The sequence below is a fragment of the Solanum tuberosum genome, unplaced genomic scaffold (assembly GCF_000226075.1).
Source record: "Solanum tuberosum cultivar DM 1-3 516 R44 unplaced genomic scaffold, SolTub_3.0 scf00245, whole genome shotgun sequence".
Lineage (NCBI taxonomy): Eukaryota > Viridiplantae > Streptophyta > Magnoliopsida > Solanales > Solanaceae > Solanum > Solanum tuberosum.
This window is the reverse complement of record NW_006239167.1, coordinates 9,597-37,386: the sequence shown is the minus strand read 5'-3', so window position 1 is coordinate 37,386 and position 27,790 is coordinate 9,597. Positions and strand designations below refer to the sequence as shown.

The following is a 27,790-nucleotide window of genomic DNA, read 5'->3' as shown; positions in this document are numbered from 1 at the left end:
TTTTAATATTTTATAGACGTTAAGTGGTTATTTGTATATACTAGGTTATAAATGTCAAATAAGATTAAGTTAAAAGACACATTTATCTATTAGTATGACTTTTATTTTATTTAAATAAATTGTAGCTGGTATTGCAATATTTATTTCTTTGTTAATTTTCTGAAAATGCAAATTTTTGGTAATTTGGGATAGCTCTAGACCCGGTTCATAGAGCTTCCTAAAACCCCACTGCAACTAGGAGAAAATCCTTAAACCCTACGCAAGTTTTTTTTTCCTTCGTTCAATTTCCACTTGTCCCTTTCAACTCTGTAATGGCGTCTGCAAGAAACAAAATAAACCCACTTCTCTGCAACTTACCGTACGTTCTCACAAGGCGAAGATTTGGTTTTCGTACAATCTGCAGTGGTCTTCTTGGCTTTGCGCCGTCCACATCACCGTCAATGGCCGATATAGATATTCCTGTTGCTGGAACGAAGGTTCTCGAGACATTTTCTCAGGAATTTGAGATTGGATCACGCAAAATTTCTTTAGAAACTGGAAAGATTGCGAGGTTGCTAATGGCTTGTAATTTTAGCCATGGAAGAGATGAAAGTCCTCTCTACTGTCGCTTCATCTAAAGGCGACGCAGTTCATGATTTTTTGCCTCTTACAGTATGTTGGGACAATGAATTAAGGGTTATAGAAAAGTTTCAAAATTAGGAATTAGTGACTCAAGTCTTGATTATTGAGTAGGGGTGACAATTTTTAAATTAAGAATTAAGGGGTTGAATTTTTCATCCCTAAGTTTTTTCATTTTACACTTTAGTTCATCTAATATAAAACCCTAAATAATAAGAAATGGAGGGGAAAAAAGGGTACCAACGACTCACTTTTTCTCTTTTTCTCTCTTGCTTATTCTTCCATTGTTGGGGACCATTGTAGCTGTTCTTCTTCTTCATTCTTCTTCTCCATCATCATTTTTCTTCTTCTTCTTCTTGTTCATCACCATCTTCTTCTGGTTGTTCATCATTTTTTTCTTCTTCAGTTGATATTCACATTGTACTGCTGCTTTTAGACCATTTTTCATTCATATATCATTGGAAATTACATCATAGGTGATTTTGGTAAGTAAACGAAATAATTTTTACTCTAATTTTTCATTTTGATAGTTTGAGTGTTTCTTCAAAATTTTACAGTCGCGTACCCAACAGGTAAGTCATCTATTGCAACAGATAGATTACCTGTTGGATACATATTACAGTACCATGTCAAGCTGGGACTGAACCAGAAGCTTCTCCCAATAGATAAGTCATTTATTGCAACAGATGCGTCATCTGCTGCACCAGATGACTCATCTGTTGCAACAGAGGGTTTACCTGTTGGATACATATTACAATATCAGACCAAGCTGGGAAAGAACTAGAAGCTTGTCACAACAGATGAGCCATTCATTGCAACATATGAGTCATCTGCTGCACCAGACGACTCATCTGTTGCAACAGATGGCTTACCCGTTGAATACATGTTACAGTACCAGGCCAAACTAAAACAAAACTAGAAATTTGTCCAAACAGGTAAGTCATATATTGCAACATATCAATTACCTGTTACAACAAATAACTCATTTGTTACAACAATTGACTTACATGTTGGATAAGATTCTGGTTCTGGACATGTATCCAACAAGTGAATCATCAGTTGCAACAAGTGAATCATCTACTGTAACGAATGAGCTGCTTGTTGCAATAGATGATTGACTTGTTGGGACAATGATTGTGCATATAATTTTTAACTATATATAGCCACTCAACTTTACTATACAATCATTATTAAATTTTTAATAAATTTCTTTAGGTACCATTAATGGAAGAATCAATAACAATAGTTGTTGGTTGTTATGGTGAATGGATTGAGAAAAACAATCGATTTATTTGGCGTTGGAAGGATGGGTGACATGTTAGAGTCAGTATTGATGACCGTCCAAAGGGATATTTTGTATAATGATTTTGTGAACTCAATCATTAGCTATTGTGGACTAAATTGTCAACGAAATGATCTTGTCATCAGTTACATGCACAAGTCTTTTGAAAATCAAAGAGTCCTGCCTTTTAAGATAAGCAATCAACTTCGTTTGGGTGCTTATCTGAGTGATGCAACTAGGTCAGTTTTAAGGGTGTACATTATTGAAAAACCGATAGCGAATGAAAATGTAGAACAAGACCAACAAAATCTGTTAAATGATGAATTGAATGGGATGAATATGAATATTACAGATGATGAGATTGGACATGATGTGGAGGAGGACCAAACACCTACACCTATTGTTGATATAGGGGGCAGTTCTCCGTTAAAACAGTTGAACAATCTTCAAGATGATGAGACAAGTTTTTACATAGGAATGACATTCAAGAACAAGAAGAACTAGTCACTTCATTGCATATTGCTTGCTTGAAAACAGATTTCAGACTTGTAAAGGTGATTAATTCACGTAGTGTGTATTGTTTTAAATGCGCACATCCAGAGTGCAAGTGGTGGTTGAGGGTTGTGAAATTCATTAGTTCTGACATATTTTGTATTAAAATTTATAAAAAGTATCACACATGTGGTTCAGAGCATATTACGAGTCATAATCCACATGCCACAACAAAAGTCCTTGGTAAATACTTTAAAAATAGCTTTCCTAATGGTAAAGGTCCATCTACAAGAGATATGACCAATCAACTCCGTACAGAATTGAGTTGTAAATTGAGTTATTGGAAGATATATAAGGGTAGGGAGATTGCAAAGTCTTTGGTTAGGGGAACACATGAGCACGGGTATGGAGTGCTTGATGCATACAGCTGTATGCTTGAGTCCGCAAATCCAGGAAGTAAGACGGCATTACAGGTTGATGAAAATGGAAAGTTCAAGTACTCTTTTGTAGCCTATGCGGCTTGGATTCAAGGTTTTCAACAATTGAGAAAAGTCATAGCCGTTGACGGGACATTCTTGAAGAGCAAGTATGAAGGAGTTTTACTATCGGCGGTGGCGCAAGATGCAAAGAATCATATTTTTCCGGTGGCTTTTTGTGTTAGTGGATAAAGAATGTGATGCCTCATATCAATATTTGTTTGAACAAATGAGAAGTTATGTAGATGATACCGATGAGCTGTGCATAATTTCTGATAGGCATTCAAGTATTCGAAAGATGGTTTCAATTATGTATCCATCAGCTCATTATGGTTGTTGCATGAGGCACCTTGGAGAAAATATTTGAAATAATTTTCACAATGCAAAGGTCGTATCTCATTTTTATAATGCAGTGAAAGCGTACAATAAAGTTGAGTTCTATGACCATTTCAATCAGATAAGGGATATAGTACCCAAGGCAGCCGAACATCTCGAATCAGTTGGATTTCATAGATGGAGCAGGTCATTATGCCCAAGAAATAGGTACAATATTATATATTGAGTATCTTGTTTAAGTTTAATATAATTATATATCTTATTAAGTTATTTTTTATAGGTATAATATTATGACCTCAAACATTGCTGAATCTGTGAATGCAATGTTTGAAGTTGAAAGAGAATTTCCTATCGTCGCTTTATTTGATGAAATAAATATAAGATTTGCAAAATTATTTCACGAGAGGCATATGGAGTTGGTCAACTCACCAAACATACTTGTTCCTTCAATGGAAAAATAAATATAAAAGAATATCAATTTGGGAAATAAGTTATTGGCCCATCAAATAGCCAATTACAAGTTTAGTATTAACGGTCATGGTGATGTTGCCACGGTCGATCTTCAAAGAAGAACGTGCACATGTAGAGTTTTTGACTTGGAAAAAATACCTTGTCCACATGCTATGGCAGCGCTTTGATCCAATATGGTGCATATTTTGGAAATCACATCTATGAATATTCGTCTTCATATTATCCGGTGGAAAAATACATAATTGCATATTGTGAGGAAATTAATCCGGTGCCTCCTGAAGATTCTTGGATTGTTCCTTTGAAGATTTTGGAGAGAGAAATATCTCCTCCATATGTTGACCCAAGCAAACTGGGAAGAAGGCGAACGAAGAGGAGGCGTGGAGTCGGGGAATCATTTCCAACAAGGAAAAATAAGTGTTCAATATGTAAAAATATTGGACACAAGTGAACAACATGCCCGGTTCGAAATGCGCCATAATTATTGTAATAGTGAAATAACTATTTTGTACTTGGTTATGAATCTGATAATTTTAATTCATTTTGGTTAATTTTGTATGTTCATATTTATTATATAAAATATATTAGTTATGCTCATCTGTTGCAACAAACTTTGTATATTTTGCATTAGATGCATTATCTACTGCATTATTTATTGCAATAGATAATTCATCTGTTGAAAATAATCAAATAAATATAATCATCTATTGCAACAATTATAGGAATCTGTACAACAAATATCTAATATGTACTATCTGTTGCAATAGATTACCCATCCAATGGAAATAATCAAGCATATATGCTCATCTGTTGCAATGGATGCTTCATCTGTTGAAATATATGAGCATCAGTTGCAACAAATGAGCATATACGTTTGATCATTTTCTACCGACTCTATATATATTTGATATGAAATGCTTCATTAGTCCATAATTAATGATAAAGAAAGTTATTTAATTATAATTATCTTTTAATTAATAAGTTCAATTACATTTCAATGTATTGTAGAGTAATTACATGATCAAGTAACTGTATTCGTCTTATATAAAGTGATCAATTGATTATTTTGATATGAAATGCTTCATTAGTCCATAATTAATGATAAAGAAAGTTATTTAATTATAATTATCTTTTAATTAATAAGTTCAATTACATTTCAATGTATTGTAGAGTAATTATATGACTCAACCTATTGTATCTGTAATAAAGTGATCAATTGATTATTTTGATATGAAATGCTTCATTAGTCCATAATTAATGATAAAGAAAGTTATTTAATTATAATTATCTTTTAATTAATAAGTTCAATTACATTTCAATGTATTGTAGAGTAATTATATGATCAAGTAATTGTATTCGTCTTAAATAAAGTGATCAATTGATTATTTTGATATGAAATGCTTCATTAACCCATAATTAGTGACAAATAATGTTATTTAATTATAATTACATTTTAATTAATAAGTTCAATTACATTTCAATGTATTGTAGAGTAATTATATGATCAAGTAATTGTATTCGTCTTAAATAAAGTGATCAATTGATTATTTTGATATGAAATGCTTCATTAACCCATAATTAGTGATAATAAAGTTATTTAATTATAATTACATATCAATTATACGTTTAATTATAATCTCAATGCATTATAGAGTAATTACATGATCAACTAACTGTATTCGTCTTAAATAAAGTGATCAATTGATTATTTGATATGAAATGCTTCATTAACCCATAATTAGTGACAAATAATGTTATTTAATTATAATTACATTTTAATTAATAAGTTCAATTACATTTCAATGTATTGTAGAGTAATTATATGATCAAGTAATTGTATTCGTCTTAAATAAAGTGATTAATTGATTATTTGGATATGAATTGCTTATTTAACCCATAATTAGTGATAAATGAAGTTCAATTATAAGCTCAATTACAATAGATAACCCATATGTTGCAATAGATAACCCATCTATTGAAAATAATCAAATAAATATGATCATTTGTTGCAACAAATATAGAAATCTGTTACAACAAATGTCTAATATGTATTTTTAGTTGCAATAAATGACCCATCCAATAAAATAATCAAGCATATCTGCTCATCTATTGCAATGGATGATTCATCAGTTGCAATAAATGAGTTGCAACAGATTATAACTTGTTGCAACATCTGTTTCAATAGTATAATTTAATATTTTACAAATCTAAGAATAAAATAAAATTCATGATAAAATAACTGAACATCTATATAATATAAAATATTGTCATAGGCAACTACAAAATATGATTAACTAAATATGTTAAGTGCTCATGAATTACAATTCATATAAAATTCTCTAGCTTACAAAATAGAATTCATGATAAAATAACTGGACATCTATTAAATATAAAATATTGTCATAAGCAATTACAAAATATCAGGTTCTTCACCTTACAAAATATGACTTAAGCAACTCATACCCTCTACAACTTCTACTGCTCTTCTATGGCTCCTGAAGATGACTCAACATCGCAAGGAAGAGGAGTAGCTGCAATTTGTTGTCTCTTTTTCATATTTGATAATATTTTGGAAATTGATTTTCTTCTCATCTTAATCTTCAATGGTGTGAATGGCTCCGAAATTTTTCTTGATGAAATAACACGTCTCTTAGATATCAATTCCTTAACAGCACTAGTAAGAGCATCTTATCAATTCCTTAACAACACTAGTAAGAGCATCAAGAGACTTTTTCACATCTTCACCAGTAGATATTAACCGAGCCTCTTTGTTCTTGCATTCTTCACATTTACATGCAGAACATGAGCTAGAAGAACGAGCAAAAGATGTGGTATGTCCACTGAAAGGGGTGAATCCACCATATATACCACCAACATCATCAACATGCTCATCACCACTTTTAGCACCAGCATCACCAATATTAACATCAACATCAACATCTAATGCAACATCATCAGCATCACCAGAAACAATAGGTGCTTCCCTTTTGATCATTGTTACTCCAACCAATTCTTTTTTTATCAAATCCACTGTAGGGTCTGATTTTGTGTCAATAATTCGTAGAGTTAAAAAGAATGGCATTTGCAACTCTTGCTCTGTGGGAACAAGCCATGGATGTACAATCTATAAACAAAAGTAGTTTATATTAAAAACTAATCTATAAATTATAATAGATAAAATATTTATTGTCATATTTACCTATATATTTTATTTCTAACAGATGACCCATATGTTGCAACAGATGGGCCATCTATTGGACAAAAGCAAAACAGTAGCAAATCATCAAATTTTCTTACAACAGATGACTCATATGTTGTAGCAGATAGGTCATTTGTGGGAAGTAAGCAAAATAGCAGCAAACTATTTAGATTTCGTCCAATAAATGACCCATCTATTGCAACAGATCGGTAAACTGTTGGACGAAAGCAAAACAGCAACAAAAGATTGAGATTTCGTCCAATATATGACCTATCTATTGCAACAAATAGGTCATCTGTTGAACCTAAATAAAAAACAACAAATGATTAAGTTTTCATCCAACAATGACACATCTATTGCAACAGATCAGTCATCTATTGGGCAAAAGCAAAACAGTAGCAAACTCTTATGCTTTCTTCCAACAAATGACCATCCATTGCAATAGATGACTATAGATGAGTCATATATTGGAAGAAAACCTAAACGAAAGCAAAATTAGGTAATCTGTTAATTTAAATAAGTATTATTCTATAGAAGACTTACTATATCATGAGGAGGATCAAAAGAGATCAACGAAATTTTATTTTTGGGTTGTTCTTGGCAGACAACCACCTAAGAATCCTTGGTTGAGAAATTTCTTTCGAGTAATCATTGAATTGCTTCCTGAGGTAAGGTATTGCTTCAAATGCCCAAGCCTAAAATTATAAAGATGATGAAAATAAAATTTTAAAATAATTATTCAATAACACAAATAAACAAAATACTAAAATTAGAGGTGAAGTTTACCATGAAAGCCCAAGGAAAGCCATATAAATTATTCGTCTTCGGTGATAACTTTGACACCAAATACTCGACAGTCAAGAAATAACTATCATTACCCCATGGGTAATTATTGAATGCATCCAAATCTTGAACAAGCACAAACAAACTAAGATCTATGACATTGTTGTTGTCTTTAGTCCATAAAATGGCATGCACAAACCAAACTAAGCACAATCGCTCTTTGTGCTTCTTCAAAACCTTTTTGCTCTGGAGATCTTCTATCAAATCTTTGGCTTTATAACTAGGTCCAATAATAGCCAACAACTCATTTTCATTATTTAGTTTTTCTTTGCCTTTGTTGGTTTTGGTGTTGACTGTCTTGACTGGCTTTTTACCTTTCTTGCCAACCTTGACTGATTTAGATATCTTTTTTTCTCTTGGCTTTCTTAAGCGTGCAACTTTAGGAAGAGGTTCAGAAGGAGGATGACATCTCAGTCCAGTCACTATGGCAAATTCTTTCATGCCAAAACAAACTGACATGCCACAGTAGTTTATCCAAATCTCATCCATTTTCTTGTTCTTATCCTCCAAAGCATCATTATCAGCTCCCTTATACTTGATTCTGCGCTTGAGAAGATCATACACCATGCTCATTTGAAAATGTGCATTGTTAGCCTCTGACAGATCAAGAAAGTATCCAAAGCAGCTAGACTTAAAGAAATCCTCCAACTTTTCTTTCATCAATATCGTTCTAAAAGCATCAAATTTGGCGCCCATGACTGATTTTACAACAAAATCACCTGTCAAATTTGTAGGGTCATCTATAGGCATCTCTACCTGAAACTTGTCAATATTAAAAAATTTGACAACATCTTCATCTCTTTCCTCACTTTCAATATCATCTCCTTCATCACTTTCAGTTTCCTCTCCATCTCTTTCCTCACTTTCTTTTTCACCTTTCTCCTCATCTTCTTTATCATTTTCATTTTCTTCATCATCTCCATCTTCATTATTTTTTTTTCTTCTTCATTTTTATTTTTATCTTCCTCCTCTACAATTTTCATATTTTCATTCTGTTTTTGTACAACAAGTTCTTCTAATGGTGTTGTACTTTAGCTACTTTACTTGATTTATCAGAGACTGATTCACTTGTTTTCTTTTGGAAGCCATTTTATCTACAAATAGAAAGAATGAAAAAACTTACAATCAATTGTGCTTCATTAAAAAGAGATAGCAATAAATTTAATAAATTCAACATAATACAATATTCTACAGATAATTCACTTGTTGCAACAAATAACCTATATGTTGTAACAAATAGGCCATCTATTGCAACATGGGAGACCCTAATGTAGTTAATTTCAAAAGATAAATATAAGATCAATTTTTTACCAGAACTAGGACATTTCATATACTTATATTGTCTAGGCATTACAAGGTTCAACAAAAATGTACATGTTGAATTCTTTACCTACTTCAGCCATAAAAGCAAACTAGTACCTCTTCAGTTAAAACACTATTTAGAGCAAGAAGACTAACTCCCAAAACTTGCCCTTTTTTTCTTTTTTTCTAATAGTGATGTTTAGATCAGCTTGCATGCATCTCAACAAAGTATCCATTACTAAGTTCAATTACTTTGCCTAGTTTGTCTATACAGTGAAGCATGACATCAAGCTTGCTAATTTATCCAACAAGGAGAAGACACAAAGTAGTAGCCCTTAGTTACACAACCAGGTAAATAGTTATGGGAAACAAAGTTATGATTTTGTATCATATTAGTATAGATTAAGCCAAAAATAACAGTTGCAATGGAAGATTAGAAATGAATAGAACAAAAATAATCAATCTTTATCATCCCAAAAGCAAAATACAACAAAAACAAAAACAAAAACAAAAACAAATGTAAGATTAAGAAAAGAGGAATGAACAATAAAGCAAGGACATCTTTTGTTTCTTTCCTTTCTTGAGTGTTCTAACCTCCACCTTCCACTCATTAGGAACCCAATTGGGCAAAGCTCTTTTCTTTCCCATCTCACCTAAATTATAAACTAACCCCACTAATCCTCTCCAAGTACCCAAAAAACAAAAAAACCAAATAAAAATCAAATCTTGCCAAAAACTAAACTGTCCTAAAGCATAGGGTGGGGTTAGTCGATTTGCTCTTCTTAGAACAATCAGTTGGTCCACTTCCTAAAGCATAAACAAGAAAAAGCTTCATTGTCTCAACATGAATCGCACAAAACTTGGGCAGCTCTTGAGGGAAGAGTATGCGCTAATTAAAAAAAACTAAAAAAGCCCTAATTTTTTTCAAAAAAACAAAGCTTTACCTACAAACTGTTGTTCCTTTGGATGGTTAGAATAGAAGAATCGAAAGTTCAAAGTACGGCCGTCGGAAGTTGAAAGCTGCCAGAGAAATTGATTGTCCTAATCGAAGCAATTTTTAATTTTTGGGAAGTATGAAAAATTTTCTGCAGAGAGGAGAACGTTTGAGAGAGGGGAAGGGCTTTTTAGAGAGAGGAGAACGTTTGAGAGAGGGGAAGGGAGTGGAAAGTTTGTTTATTTAGTAGGGGGATTGTTTTGTATTTTTAAAAAAATTATAAGTTTTGAAAATGTTAATTGAGTCCACAATTAACTTAATTTAATATTTAAGTATGTTTGACCTTTTGTTGGTCAATATTGTCACCAATAACTAATTCAAAACTTAAAGCACACCTTTCCTTCAGTTTTCTCCAGTATGTTCATCACATTTCTAAATTCCTTTTTTTTTTAAAAAAACTTATTCTTTTTAATATTGCTTTCTTAATTGTAACGACCCGAAGTCACCCCAAAGTCGTAACATGCGTATTCGACCTCTCGGAGGTCTTATACAAGCCCTTAGTATTCATCACATTAGATATGTAAAATAGTGCGGAATTAAGAACTCTTTAAAACAAAATCCATAAGACCCAAAGGTCATTTTTTTTCAAAAAATAGCTTTCAAAAGTACACAAGCGGAGTACTAAGTCTCTTAGCCATCTTAGACATAAACCTGAAAACATACTAGGGGCACGGCCCTTTACAATCAAAAGAAGTCTACTAAGTCTATTACAAGAACCTTATCATAACACTAGAATAGAAAAGTCTTGTCCTCGACATATGAGGACATACCACAAGATCTAGGAAGAACTTCAAATCCCAAGCTTACTATAGAACCCGCTCACTTGCCGGAACCTACACTGAGCAAAATATGGAATTAACACAATTAAGTACTAGGTATGATGACCATGCAAAAACATGTTAAAACATACATTTATTTGAGATATATGCTTTCATGCCATTTTTTATCAAACCTTCATATCACAATTATAAGAGACACATTTCACGTCATCATCCACATATAAGGCAATACCCACATAATAGACATACTCAACTAGTACCAATGTACAATACATGAACATAAGCGACAAGTAAGCCTTTTCATCATTTAATGACCTCTATCTCAAGTTACCCAAAGCTACACTTAAGTGAAACATGAAGTGACCGCCCATACAATCTCTTTATATACACCTAAGTGTTCCTAAGGGTTACCATAGATAATGAATGTACCATTACAATATATCATGCTAAGTCAAAATTCTTTAATGAACCACTTAGGAGACATTTAAGCATTTAGGGGACTTTCACATAATAGCCATTTAGACTTAGGGAACTCACTTTAGCATCTTCTAGGCCTACTCGTGCAATGTGTAGATAACATCCCATACTACCACCCACACTTTGTAGAACCTATCCAATAACTAGAGTGCACATCCCACATGATGGGAATAGGCATTAACCGACATAGACCATACTAGCTAGGCATGGAATCCGGAGTCTACCCTACTCCGTGGAAGGTGTTCTACTTGCCAAAGGTAGAACTAATAAGCAACCCATGTAGGCACATGGTTTAGGGGATGTCCAAGGATGTTCATTGTGCCCTAGTCTCATACTTAAGTAGGGCCACCATCCTAACCACATCCACTCGGTGCTTAGCCTTAGTTCCCATAGAGTAATTCATTCACATGTATGCACTAGAGTGGACCCCATTTCTAAGTTCGGCCAACTCATAGTACTTCTACCAAGAAGGGCTCCATTTCTTAGTTCTAGCCGATCAAGGTCCATTCAAGGATAGCTCGTTGACTTTCTTAGAGAGAGTTTGTTACCATTCCGGTCCACCATCTCTAAGTCTATCATTTCACACAATAAGAAGGTCATTACCCCTAGGGTTCACCACTTCAAGGTTTAACATTCACATTTAGGAGTCTAAACTTACTCATGAAAATGGTACCATGCTAGGTCTAGCCTATTCAAGATATAATCTAGAAGTTTTTCTAAGTGTTGAATCATTTTTCCAAAGGGCATATGTTATTTCCTATATACCATTAGTTCAATTCCCATTTCTAAAACATTTCCCAAAACACCTCTCCCATACTTAGACACAAGAACAAGATATAACACTTCCACCAAAGGTGGATTCAACCTACCAACAACAATCGTCACATATGGACATTTAAAGATAACTTGCTTTCAATGACACTACAATAACACTTTGTACAAGATCACCTTATAACTATAAGAATACCTTCACATATTTACCTTCACATAGTACAATAACACTTCATAATTTTTATAACACTTTAATTCAATAGATAATGCCTTCAAGGCCATATTCATAATACAATCCATAATTAAACACCTCCACCATAAGTGGGTCAAACCAAGAAAGAACAATTATGTCAATAATATGAGATTAAGCCAACTTACCATCCTCCAAAGCCATCCTCAACATTAATCAATAGATATAGAAAATCATAAACATCAACAATACAATCTATTCTAAGAATAAATTCATCAATACCCAATCATTATCAACAAACCCATTTCGTAAGTCAAATATAGAAATTTGTGAAATCGAGGGTTCATGAGATTTTTCACTTGAAAACATCCATTTAATATCAACAATATCACAATCCATCATTTAAAATCATTTAATGCAAGAACCCTTGAGTAGAGTAAGAAATAAAAGTTTTTCATAACTTTTGAGAATTGAAAACCCTTTGAAATTGGCTCTAAAGCGAAAACTAGCTTTAGATAAAGAGCCACCATACCTTAGTATTGAGAAAACCTACGAAAATTTGATGGAAGAAACCTTCAATTCGAAACCCTAGTTGCCCACATCTCCTTCTTCCTTGAGCTTGAGAGGACTTTTAGAGAAAAGAACTTTTGGGGGGTTTTAATTTGAAGAATGAATTCAAAAATACCTTTTAAAAGTTTTAATACCATATATAGTTATTAGAAATAAAATAAAATATACCCACTTCTTAATTTAACTAAAATTAATATTTACGTAAACTCCCCTTGCCCACATGGACTTATCAAATAAAACTAAGGCAAAGTCCAATTTTTTTGAAAAATTTCATAACTCCAATTTATGCTTAAACTTTTAAGCATGAAATTATACAACACTAAAACACACCGGAATTCTTTTTGTGCTACTTTAATCTTCATTATTTTCTAGATTTTATATAATTGACTTCAAGCTCTAACATAGAGACAAGATATCTCACATTTTCTATTTAAGATTTATAGTACAACATTCTATTTAACATTTATAGTACAACATAAATACTTGAGGAGTTTGTGTTGATTTGGAGAAGTGAAATATGTATTACTACATATTTTTTTTTTCACAACTTCAATTACATTATTTTCTATATTTCATTGAATTAACTTCAAGCTGACAAGATATCTCGCATTTTCTGTTTAAGATTTTGGTAGGTAGCATTTTGGGATTTTATAGATCTGGGTCCCAACATTGGGTGAGACGGGCCTTGCTCTACCCATCTCTCCAGCGATCTATCGATATTCCAATCAGTACGTTGACTTGTGTTTCCCAAAGAATTACGTTTCTTATTCATTAATCTCAAAGTTTTTTGCAACACAGGAGTTACAACTTTCTCAATTTTGTTGCTAAGTGCAACTTCGGCCCTTGCCGTAATTACTCCCCTAAATAGACTTATCAGTGTTTTCAATTGAGCGTTTCAGAAATCTTTCTTAAATGTTTGATAGCCGAACAAAACATAACTTATGTTTTCCATTTTCTCATTTTCCTTTTTCTTTCATGTCTTTTTGCATCGTATGTATTTTCCTATTTACACATATAAATAAGTGTTGTGAGCTTTTTTTCATTATATGGTCGTAAGTGCTAACAATGTTTGTTTAGGTTGATTACCAAGAGAAACAATTTGCTCAAGGTGTTATTCCGACAACATACATGAGGAGAGAAGATGCTCCAAAAGAACGTGAGCTTTTATGTGGTCGTCTTATTGATCGGCCCATAAGGCCACTTTTTCCACCTGAATTTTACCACGAAGTGCAGGTAAGTTACTGGCTCAAGCTAGTTAGTCGCATGAAGCCAAAAATAAATGGGAGCCCTAATTTTTAATTATTTATTTATTTTTTAGATGCAAAGTTATTTCTTTCTTTTTAATTAAAAAATTGTATTTTTTCTATGGTCTTAAACTAAAGAGATATATATATATACCAAAACATTTTTTAATCTTGTAATCTTAAACATATCATGTGGAAGTTAAACTTAAAAATTGGCAAAAAAGACAAAAACATTTTTTAATGTTTCAAAATGAACTAAAATAAAGATAAATAAATTAAAAGATATAATATATTATTTTGTCAAAAAAAGGCTTATAATAATTTTATTATTACTAAAATATTGGGCCTTCAAATTTTGGGGCTTGATGCACAATGACCGTCAATTGCTTATCAATTAAGAAGAACAATTCTAGGAGCTTTGAACTCGAAGAACTGAGAATCTAATTCAAAGCTTGAAGCTGAGATATTAAAAGATTGAGAATTTTAGAAGAAGGAGAAATTTATTATCATTCAGTGAATCAACTCTAATCTTTTACATGGTATATATAGATATATTCCACAACTAAAATCAACTGCTACGCTGACTGTTATAACATAATAACAGAATTGTAACTAACTAATGAACCCCAATTAACTATTGGACATCATCCACTAACTAACTTGTAATATCTGTAGACTTGCATCTATACCCCTACCAAAGTACAGGCTTGTCCTCAAGGCTGAAATGAAGGAAATCTATGTTGAATGTCAAACAAGTACTCCTAAGTAGCTTGAGAAGAATCAATAGCAGTCTACTTCACAAGCACTTGAACCACAACCTTGTTGCCTCTTTTCACAAGCCTCCTGTCTAACACACCTATAGGCCTAGAGCAATATGGACTGAACAAGTGAAACACAGGTGGATGATTGATGACATATGGGACCTCATGACACTTCTTCAACTGAGAGATGTGAAATGTATGATGAATCATGACATTAGTTGGCAAAAGTAATTTATAGGCAACAACTCCAACCTTAGAAACAACAGGATAGGGACCAAAATACTTAGCAACCAACTTGTTAAAGGGTCTAACAATAACTGAAACTTGCCTATAAGGTTGCAGCTTAAGGTAAACCCAATCTTCTACCTCAAAACATCTATCAGACCTCTGTCTATCAGCCAAGTCTTTCATTCTTTGTTGGGCTCTCTGAATATGAAACTTCAAAAGATAAATGATTGTTTCTCTAGTAGCCAATGATCTATCTACCATATCAGATGAAGACTCACCTGCTAAGTAAGGAAGGTGAATGGGTGGTTTCTGACCATATAAAACTTCATAAGGAGCGCATTTGATAGCAGTGTGGTAAGTAGTATTATACCACCACTCAGCAAGTGGTGAATAATTGGACCACTCCTTAGGGCTATCAGAACAAAAACATCTCAGATAAGTTTCTAATGTTCTATTCAAAACCTCTGTTTGTCCATTTGTTTGAGTTTGATAAGCAGTACTCCTCTGTAACAGAACCCCTTGTATTGTAAACAGTTCTTGCCAAAATTTGCTAAGGAACACAGGATCTCTATCACTTGTCAATGTAGCTGGCATGCCATGAAGTTTAAAAACATTGTCCAAGAAGCACTGTGCTACAGACTGAGCAGTATAGGGATGTTGTAGGCTCATGAAATGGCCATATTTACTCAACCTATCAACCCACCACCAAGATAACATTCTTGCCATTAGACTTAGGTAATCCCTCAATGAAGTCTAAACACACATCAGGCCACACTCCATCTGGAATAGGCAAAGGTTGAAGTAAGCTTGGATAGACAGAAATATCATACATGTGCTCTGATAGACATCACATTTATTGATGAAGTCCCTTACATCCCGACTTAGAGACTTCCAATAAAATACAGACGATATTCTCTTAATGGTAGCATCCATGCCAGAATGAACACTATGTGTAGTAATGCCACAATGAACTAATTGTCTTTCTCAAGTGGGAATTGTCTCCAACCACCAATCTACCCTTCCACCTAAGCTGAGCATTACACCAAGTAAAAGGCTTAAAAGGCTGAACATGTATTCTAATAATCAGAGATTGCAAAGATGCATTAGTTAACCAAGTTCCCTTGATCTGCTCATATAGAGAATCATTAGGTGTCAATAAGGAGATAGCTAATAACTCAGCATCAGATTTCCTTGATTAGGCATCAACAAATTTGTTGTGTATACCCTACTTATATTCAATTGAGAAGTAGAAAACCATTAGTTTGGAAATACCAGCCACCTGGAAGTCAGTGTAGAGGTTTTGTTCCAACAAGTGCTTCAAGGCTTTTAGATCAGAATTGACAATGAAGGGTCTTCCTATCAAATAGTAGGACCATTTAGTGACAGCAAATATAAGAGCCATTAATTCCCTATCATAGACAGACATGGCTTGGTGTCTAAAAGCCAGTGACCTGCTAATATAGGCTATAGGGTGGCCTTGCTGCATTAGCACAACACCAATTCCCTTCCCAGTTGCATTAGTTTCCACCACAAAAGGTATAGAGTAATCAAGCATAGCCAATACTATGGAAGAAATTAAGGCTTGCTTTAGTTCCTCAAATGTTGTTGTGGCATCCTCAGTCCAAGTATATCCATCCTTATTAAGTAAGTCATGTAATGGCTTACCAATGGATCCAAATCCTTGTATGAATCTTCTCTAGTATCCAGCAAGTCCCAAGAAACCCCTCAACTGCTTGATATTGTGGGGAATAGGCCATTATGCTACTGCTACAATCTTCTTGGGGTCTGTAGACACCCACTCACCACTAATGAAGTGACCTAGATATTCCACTTTAGGCACTCCAAAGGCACATTTGGACATTTTTGCATATAGTTGGAATCTCTGCATTAGGTCAAAGACTACCCTCACATGTTCAATGTGATCGACCATACTTTAACAGTAAATAAGTATGTCATAAAAAAGACAAACTGTTTTTGTCAATAGTGGCTTGAAAACTAAATTCATAAGACTTTGGAAGAATGACGAAGCATTAGTTAAGCTAAACGACATTACCAAAAACTCATAGTGTCCTTCATGAGTCTTAAAGGCAATTTTGTGAATGTCACTTTCATACATTCTCAGTTGGTGATATCAAGCTCTAAGGTCAATCTTTGAAAATACCATGGAACCTCCTAACTCATCCAATGGGTCCTCTATAATGGGTATGGGAAAATTGTCTTTAACGGTCAAGTTGTTCAGCTCTCTGTAATCTACACAAAGCCTCTAACTACCATCGTTTTTGCCAACCAACACAACTGGTGAGGCATAAAGACTAGTACTATGTTGTATGACCCCTTGATCTATCATTTCCTGTACAAGTTTCTCTATGATATCCTTTTGACCACTGAGTACTTGTAAGGTCTTTTGTTCACTGGGTTGGTAGACTCCACCAGTGGTATGCGATGATCAAAAGAATTGCTATGAGGTGGTAGTGTAGTAGGAATCTCAAATATACTGGCATATTGGTCAATTAATAAGGATAATGCTGGATTAACTAAGTTACCTTGACCAATATGAATGTTGTAACACTGCAGCCTATCCTTTGTACCAAATAATAATGACATCATGAAGAATTGAGTCTCATCAACATCAACCTTATTTATTGATTTGGCCCCTGTTGACTTCAGCTGACTACTAGCTCATCTCAAGACATGTTTCTTGCCTTGATACCTGAATTCAATGGTTCTATTCTGAAAATCAAACAAGATTCTACCCAAGGTATTCAACCATTTTACCCCAGGACAATGTCCACATTACCCAATGGTAGCAATAAGAAAACAGAGGCAAATGTAGTACCTTGCAAAAGCCATATTAGATTTTTGCACTTTGAAGTTGTTTGCACCTTCCTGCCGTCATCAACACTAATAGTAGTGGGCTGACATCTTAACCTCTTCGCTATTACTTGATCAATGAAATTATGTGTGCTCCTAGTATCAATTAAAACCTGCAAGGGTTTCTTTTCATGAAAGCAGATAACATGTCACTCCTGTGAAAGCTTGTAAGGATATGGTCATGCATTCATCAACTTCCTCATTGTCTTCCTATATTTGGTCCTGCACTACCTCTTCTTGAACCAGCTCCTCATCTTCTCTCCACTAGAAAAAAATGTTTTTTGGACCTACACTTGTGACCAACCACATATTTATCATCACAGAAAAACAAAGGCCCTTAGCCCTTTTCTCATCCATCTCCGCAGTAGTCAACCTCCTTCCCAACCCATTACTAGTGAATCTTTTAGGTTTGGCGACCTATACTTGTTTCCTATATGTGGAATTTGGTATCAATGGCTTTTGAGAGAAAGGTGGTTTAACATGAGTAGGAGTAGGTAGAATTGGACCCTATACTGGCCTAACCATAGGTTTCAAACCCCATTTCTTAGCTTTTCCATCAAAAACAGCATCCTGTCCTAGCAAGTTTATAGGCATGTAGCAGTGTTCTTGGTGACTACATCCTAATAGATTTGTTTAGTTCTGGCTTTAACCCACCCAAAAAACAGCGGATAGTATTCTCATTTGACAGATTCACTCCTGCTAATAATCTATCAAACTCAGCTTGGTATTCCTTCACCTTGCCTGTTTGAGTCAGGCTCTTCAAAGCCTCCATGAAATCCTCAAACTCTTCCCCAAATCTTTTATTCAATGCCAAGATATATTTTGTCCATGAAAGATCATCTACACAACTTCTTGACCTCATATACGACCTATGCCAAGCAACTGCCTCCCGTTCAGGTGAATTGAAGCTATCCGTACCCTCTGGTCGAATGCAGCCTCATCCATATCAAAGAATTGGTCCACCTTATACAACCAAGTTCATAAGTCTTGATCAGAAAATCTAGGGAATTCTAATCTAGAAAATCGAGTAAAGAGATTACCAGAACTACTGCGATTTTCCTTTTGTCTGATTTCATGTTGGAATTAAGCTGAACAAGCCTTATCAGTTGAAGATTTTGTTCTTCCCAGTCCCTTTTCTTTGCCCTTCATTCCAGTCGACCAATGGTGTCCTTGATCTCATACAATTCCTTTTTTGTTTGTGAATTCCTGTCATTCATGCTAGTCATCCCTTCCATCAGTTTCGTCAACTAATCTTGGATCTGGGCTAATCGATCATCCATTTCTTCCACTGATTTAGCTTGATTCTTACTACTGGTCACCGTCATGCCAAGGATCATTAGCTCTGATACCAATTGATGCATAATGGCAGTCAATTAAGCATCAATTAGGAAGAACAATTCTAGGAGCTTTGAACTCGAAGAACTGAGATATTAGAAGAGAGAGAATTTTAGAAGAAGGAGAAATGTATTATCATTCAATGAATCAACTCTAATCCTTTACATGGTATATATGGATATATCCACAACTAAAATCAATTGCTACACTGACTGTTATAACAGAATAATAGAATTGTAACTAACTAATGAACCCCAATTAACTATTGGTCATCATCCACTAACTAACTTGTAATATATGTAGACTTGCATCAGGGCCTAAGCCGGATGCTTCATTTTTAAAGGCATTGAGCCGCCCCTGGTAAGCTGGTGTCTTGTTATTGCAATTAATTTGATAGTAGTAGTTTGTTTGGCGGCTATAAGCTTCGCTAATGCATTCTCCCCAGGTAATGGCAAGTGTGCTTTCGTCTGATGGGAAACAAGATCCAGATATATTGGCAGCTAATGCATCATCTGCTGCTCTAATGTTGTCAGATATTCCTTGGGGTGGGCCAATCGGAGTAATACATATTGGAAGGATTTCAGGTCAATTTGTTGTAAATCCAAGCATGGAGGAGGTAATATCTTATATCAGCTGGCATCCTCAGGATAAATATATAACATTAAGACTTCCGAATTTCAGCAAGTCGACGTTCATTCTAGTGGCAGTTATGACCCTGGCATCTTGAGAACTTAGGCCATATCCTTAGGTGTTGTACTTGTTTACACTCTAACAGAAGATGGTTGAAATGGAGCTTTAGGTCTCATGCAGAAGTTGTAGTTTCTCGATTATGTAGCCATTGCTGGGTGTCAATAGTGGATAAATAGCTTACATTTCCAAGAATTTGCATACTAGGCAAGCCATTTCTCTTCCATTGTATTAGGAAGAACTACATAGTAAGAGAATATAACAGAAAGCTACTCGGCAACTCCAACTGCCTATGTGCCTTATGCTAATTGTTGTCACTGATGCCAATTATGTTCACCAGTAATTAAAGTCCTGTCCCTTGATTAAAGTCTTCTTATTAGATGTCATGCAGCTTAGCATTAGTGATCTTAACTTGGTATATGCATGTACGAGGGAAAAAACTTTGATGATAGACGTCCAAGCTCGTGAAATTTTTGTAAAGGATTTGGAAGCTGCTTTGAGACTTGCTCATCCAGAGGTGAGACATTGCTGGCTATCAATTTGTCACTGCTGCTCCATTACTCCAAACCAGTAATTTTTATTTTTTGAATATTCAGGCTGTTAAGTATCTTGACCCTCAAATTAGACTCGCAGCTAAAGCTGGTAAGCAGAAGAAAGAGTATAAGCTGTCTATGGTATCAGAAAAAACATTTGAAAAGATTCAGAATCTGGCCAACGAACCTATAGAAGCTGTTTTTACAGACCCTACTGCAAGATGAATTTAGGGACTTCACTATTTTTCACTATTCATGTTATAGTCTATTAATAAAGGCAGCAGGGACCTTCTTTTCATCTCATTAATACTATGTTTTCCATTCTCAATCAGTTCGAGCGTGGAGAAGCTTTAGAAAAAATCACACAGGACGTTAAAAGAGCTCTTAAGGAAGAAGGTGATGAGGAAGGCCTAAAAATTCTACCAAAAACAGTTGATACAGTGAGGAAGCAGGTATGCTTGTAGATGTTGAAGTTTATCTTTTGTGCTTCTGATTTTGAATTTTTATTTTTACATCATTAATAAACAGAAAATATTTTGTTTCTTCTTTTCCATTTGTTGATTGCAGAGGAACACATGATCAGTGATTGTCCCTCTAGGTTATTTCCTCATGCATTTGATCTTTGGCAAAATAATGTGTACTTCCCTCCTAATCGGTTAATAGTAGGTTGCATGTGTTTTTGGCTTTATAAGTCCAATAGCAAACATCGACATATTCTAAATAAAGACTTCAATACTTCAGTTACTGCATTTTAAGGAATATTTGTTTGGGCTTCTTTTTACATCATAAAGCAAGGTTTTGATCTTTTAATATCACTTCGTGATGTTAACCTCCTCAAGTTTCTGACAACATCAGGTTGTTCGCAGAAGGATCATTTCAGAAGGGCTTAGAGTGGATGGAAGGCGTCTTGACGAAGTTCGGCCTTTGTACTGTGAAGTTGGTAATTTACCTGTATTACATGGATCTGCAATCTTTTCAAGAGGGATACTCAGGTCAGTATGTTCATTTTTCACTAAAAACACAGGATGTACTATGATTTAGGGTTATCATCACATGCTAATATGCAATCTTGTTGCCATTCATTATCCCTTATGAGATGTTTATACAGGTCCTTCGCACTGTTACCCTTGGATCACCTGGGGATGCTCAACGTCTGGATTCACTGGTCGGTCCTTCAAGCAAGCGTTCCATGTTGCATTATAGTTTTCCACCGTTTTGTACAAATGAAGTTGGAAAACGAACTGGCTTGAATAGGCGTGAAGTTGGTTATGGTAAGCTATTTAGTTCTCAGGTTTATAATATGGTCTGCTTCTGAAGTTAGTGAAAGCTGTAAATGGACCTTAATACTAGAATGTCAATATGAAGTTGTAATCAACCTCAATATGTGGAAACATTTATGCCATTTTGTACCAACAAGGCAACGAGGGATGAGAAATGTTGATAATGTACTCTCTTCCCTTTCCTCATTAGCCTTATTTTTCTTGTTTTATTGTTGTTTCCTTATTTCATGTAAAAACCAAATACTGGCTAAAGGAAAAAGAGAGAAGATCTTTTTTCTCTCTCACGCAATATCGTAAAGTAGGAGGCAGGGTTGCCTGCATTCTTCTATATGTTTGATTAATAAATATTTATATCGTTTGGTATAACTGGTTCTAGTTTTCCTTCTCAAAAAAAATAACTGGTTCTAGTTTTTGAGTCTCTCTCCACTTGGATCATCTTTTGGGTTTCTTGGTCTTTTTGTTCATTTGCTACGAACTTCAAAAAGTAAAAAAGAATGAAAATGCAATTGTGAAGGCCAGACAGGACTTACTTACCTTACTATGCTCCTTTCAAAAATTGTGCTTTGATGATGCTTAACTCAAAAGACGATTTAACTCTTTGGCCACAAACTCTTGTGGATTCATATGTGATGAGCCTTGCCATATGGCTACCTTATAGACATTTTTGCACATGGTCAGGATCCAGTAATTTGAGTTCTGATTTTGTTTATAATCACCCAATCTAATATGCTTGGTGAAGATTGACGGCCATTTGATGATAAATCTGTTGCTCATCAAATTTATGTTCATGTTACCTTTTTCTAATTATAGCATCTCCAGGGTAATTTGTGGATCATTTTCTTGATACTGGATGGTTAATCTTCTACAGGCACTCTTGCTGAAAAGGCTCTGCTTGCTGTATTACCTCCTGAAGATGATTTTCCATATGCAGTCCGAATCAATTCTGAAGTCATGGCATCTGATGGCTCGACATCAATGGCAACTGTCTGTGGAGGTAATTTCTCAATCTTCTTGATCTCAAGGTTATTCAATCTGGCAAATATTAGTCATACGTTTTCACACATTCATTATGCACTAAGAAGATATCTCTGATCTAAGTCTGTGCTTGTAAGTTATAGTTCTCCTTTCAAAATGCAAATACTTCCTGTTTTTTTGGTTGCTGCAGGAAGCATGGCTTTGATGGATTCTGGCATTCCACTAATAGAACATGTAGCAGGTTTGTTGATGGGGCTTGTTAGTGAAGTTGACTCATCAACTGGTGAAATCAAGGATTATCGTTTATTGACTGATATTTTCGTGAGGACTGTTGTTTCGATCTTTTTGAATGTTTGTCTTAGTTCTGTGAAGTTCAGTGAGGGGGACAAAAAGAGGGAAAAGAAGCATCTTTAAATGAATGTCCCAAAGGGATGAAGAAACAAACAAATTAGTTTCGGTACATATCATGTAGGCTTGGTGGTAAAATTTACCTTATTCAGTATTCAAAATGGGTATTAGGATTTTGAATCTTTTTTTCAAGATAGTAACTGGAAACTAATAAGATATTGCTCTATACCGGCTGCTGGAGTAAGATCAATTTATTTGGTCACCTTGAAAGTGTGCTTTAAAGTTGTGAAATCATCCGGTCACTAAAGGCCTAGGCTTTAAGAGGTGTATCTATTATTCAGCCAACACTCGCTTGCATGATTATGATTGTAATATGAAATTCTAGACTTTTTCATATGACCTTTTAGTTCCTCTTGGATTTCACCAAATTTATGAAAACCTGCTATTCTTTGTTTTGGTATAAACTTAGATTGTGGAGTCCACTGTTGTGTGTCTCCATTTGATTCATGCTGTAGCTTGGTCTTGTGTGTTTATGCATCTGTTTGACTTGAGAAGCCCCCACTCTGAACTTTGTCTGAACCTTGTCTTTTTGCCTTACTTGCACTTGCATGAATAGATTTTACTTCACACCAGAAGTCCAGAACTATATGCTCATAAAACTTTAATGTTATTGAAAACTGCAAATCATGTAAATAAGAGTTATCAACTTTAAAACTTTACTTACCATCACCACTTATGTAGTCTATATTGCTGCTCTTCCTCTGGCTTATTGGTTTAAGTTATATCCTAATTTTCTTTTGTCTGAGGCTGGTCTCTATCTTTCTCTAAATTTGGTGTGAGTTTTACTTACTTGATTAAGTAACTCTCTAGGGTCTGGAGGATCATCTGGGTGACATGGATTTTAAGTTTGCTGGTACCCGTAATGGTGTAACTGCAATACAATTAGATATTAAACCTGCTGGAATTCCTTTGGATATCAGATGTGAGAGTCTAGATCCTGCACTTAAAGGGAGGCTTCAAATCCTTGAGCACATGGAGTGTGAGATAAGTGCTCCACGTATTCAGGATGACATATATTCTCCTCGGCTAGGTAATTAGCTTCAATCATTGATCTTATGTTTCTCTAAACTCCCTAGTTCTGCTTCATTTGACATGTCTCTTTTGCTCATATTTTGATGACTGCTTCAAATACAGTTACATCAAAATACAGCAATGATGCACTTCGTCGCTTGATTGGTCCTGTTGGTGCTTTGAAGAGGAAAATTGAAGATGAAACAGGTGCAGTCAACAGTTTGCATTAGACTTATTTGTTACTTTTACCTGGTTACTTTGGGTGATCTTTGACATGAGGGCATGGTTAATAGTATTTTTCCTCGTGCCTCTCTTGCGTATGATCATTGATGTAGCTCTAATGTCAACTGTTCTTGACTTTCTAAGTAGAATTTTCTTCCCTTCAAACTTGTTGCAGGAATACTAGTTTTTGGCTTCTAATATGCTGATTTGTACACCAGTTTTTTCTTTGCTTCATATTGCTTATCCACATTATCGCTTTGCCTTGTTAAGTTTTGTAACGATATGACACTTGTGCGCAACTCTGCCTCAGACCGCTAACTCATGAGGAAGGATTCCCAAGAACATTTAAGGAGACCACCAATCCATTCCCCAACCAATACGGAACTCTTAACACTCCCTCACCGCCCAGACCGCCAACTGGAGCATTGACAACATTACATGGGGACCAAGCAGGGCGGACCTGACTCTGATACCATGTAAAAAATATGACACTTGGTCCGGACTCGACCTCAAAGCTACCTCATGAAGAGAGGATTGCCCAAGTCTATATAAGGAGACGACCAATCCGTTTTCCAACTAATGTTGGACTCTAACCTCTCTAACAAATGGATACACACACATAGAGACAGATAATGCACGTCTTACAGCACTGCATTTTCATAAGTAAACACTTTGTGATGGTGTTCTTTCCAGACTGCAGTTTTCATTTTTAATTTCTCCAGCTGATTCCTTTGTTACTCCTAAGATTGCATTCATTTCTCCTTGCTGATTCATAATGTAGGTGCACGAATCTCGGTTAGTGATGGAACATTTACTATAATTGCCAAAAACCAGTCGGTGATGGAGAAAGTACAGGAGAAGGTAATTTTGTGTTTCCCTCCTGTTTACTTGCTGTAGGGTAGATAAAAATCTGCCTCTTCTTTTAGCATGTAACATTTTTCTTAGAGATTGAGCACAATCATGTTACTGAAGTAAGGTGAACAGCTAAGACCGAATGGTGAAATAGGTATTAAAAAAAAAGGTTTGTCGTGAAATCTCCTCAAGTGCTATAGACGTTTCCATACCTTGTTTTTCACTTCACTTTGGCTTCAGTGTTCTTGAAAAGTTTCTGAGCCAACCAATTCCATCCTTTGCAATTTATTGCTGACAGGTTGATTTTATAATTGGACGTGAAATTGAGATTGGAGGCGTATATAAAGGTATTGTTGTATCTGTTAAAGAATACGGCGCGTTTGTGGAGTTTAATGGTGGACAACAGGGCCTCTTACATATTTCAGAATTGTCACACGACCCGGTAGGTTCTCTTTTTCCTCTCCCTCGCTATCAAAACTTTATACTGCCAAGGATCTTAGCAGTTTAAAACTTAATGCTTTTTTGAACTCGCTCAGTCATAGTAACTAGTACCCACTCTACAGGAGTCGATATTACCTATACTAATTTGCAATTGCTCACCCCTACCATGCAAATAGAGCTTGAGACTATTTGCAGAAAATAATCATGACCTTCTGGGATAGTATATCATTGCTTTCAAGGGCAAGTGTATAGTTTTTCTTTGAAACTTTGAAATTTAACTAGAATATTGCTTTCAGTCTGCCATGGTTCCTCTCAAATTTTTTTCATTTCTATATGTAAAAATTGTGTAAATCAGTTTCTAAAGCTATGTTAAACACATAAGTCAAATAGTTAATTGTCCTTTATGTACTTGAGAAACAAAGTCTGAGGCATGGAGGTTTAGGCTAGAGTGGCTACTTCTTCCATGTTATTGTATTGTGATTAATTTGTGTCTTTTTACTATTAGGTTTCCAGAGTTTCAGATGTGGTATCTGTGGGAAAGCAACTTTCTTTAATGTGTATAGGACAGGGCGTTCATGGCAATATTAAGTTATCATTAAAAGCCACCCTGCCTAGACCTAAATCTAAGACAGGCATTTCTGTTGATGCTCCTACTAGTCAAGAGGTCAATGTTTGGGCTGCCATTGAGGATGTATCCAATGAGCAAAAAAACCAAGGTGCTACTGTGGGACCTGAAACTAATGATTCAACTTTGAAGTCAGCTACACCAGCAGTTCTAATCCGAAGTGCGGCCGAGTGTGATGAGGAAGAAAAAAGTGATGCTCTGAATTCGAAAGGTGATAATGGATCTCAAAGTGCTTCTAAATCTGAGAAGAAGACAAGGATACCATCCTCACTTTCAGAATCCGGTTTTTCTTCTAGAAGTGCTAAGAAGTCCAAAAGAGGCAAGGATGCCATTCTTGACCTAATAAGTGATGATGCAAGTGAGCAGAAACATACTCCTGAAGTAGGCCTGCATTCTCAGATTGGGTCAGATAAGGATGATGCTACATCTGAGACCCCTATGAGTGCAAACAAACTAAAGCTTGGTATGAGATTAACAGCAAAAGTGCATCAAATTCGTGCCCTTGGTTTGGTGCTTGATTTGGGTGGTGGAATTCGGGGAATGTATCGTTTTGAGGTATGTTTGACTTTACTGTCTCAAAGTTTCTCTGTTATTTTCAACTTTCTACATTAATAAGTCTGCTTTATGTGAAGCCCTTAGTTGCAAGTTGTGGTCAAAATGTTTGGTATCTTTTCTTACCTTGTCCTTGCTCAGCTCTGCAAGTTATTGTTATCAATTACCCTTGCTTCATTTTTATGTTTCTATCGGTGTACATTGCTTGCTTTCCCTCTTTTCCTTGTTTAGCCATATAGTATTCACAAAAGCCTTAGCAAATATTATGATGGTCCCAGTAGGGTCTATTGTGCATCGTACGACTTTTAGATATTCATCATAATAGAATTTTGTTTATCTATCCTGGAGATCCTAATTCCAAGTGAAATGAAATTTACTTTTTTTGTGTAGCCTGGTATGAAGAGGGACTTTGAGGTGGGTGATGAGCAGCGGGTTAAGTGGTCAAGTTTTTCAACCAAAGGGATTGCAGTATTGTCTTTGGTGAAAGAACAGTAATTTAAGGCGCTATTATACCAATGTAAAGCATGAAACTGCAGGCTGTAAAATATGTCAACTAAGAAAATTGACAGGGAATCACAAGACACCGATGCTTGAAATCTGTTTCAAAAGCCTGCATTTCTCAGAGCACGTGCAGATCGTTGCTATGAGTTGGATCGTGATAATAAAAGAAACAGAAGGCCTCCTAAAATCAGGTAGCCTCCCGGAACAGGGTTGTTCCAAGCCTTTCACCTCTGGTCAGTTTTAGTCCTGTGACTGTCACGAATAGCTTCAGTTTTGGTGCGAGTTGAACGTCAATGTAAATCATTCTTTCATGGCTCTTTCCATATTATGTTTTTTTTTACGCAAACAACAAGGGGTTTTGGGATGTTTTTCTGTTGTGATAGCTAGGTCTCATTAATATATGTGTTATTTCTTCTCCTGATTACTATACACTTTTTGTATGAATACTAAAAACTCTCACTTTTACA

General features: G+C 35.1%; 1 pseudogene; it reads left to right on the top strand.

The window, feature by feature from the left end:
• Nucleotides 1-272: 272 nt before the first annotated feature.
• Nucleotides 273-27,790, top strand: LOC102589580 (polyribonucleotide nucleotidyltransferase 2, mitochondrial-like; annotated as a pseudogene).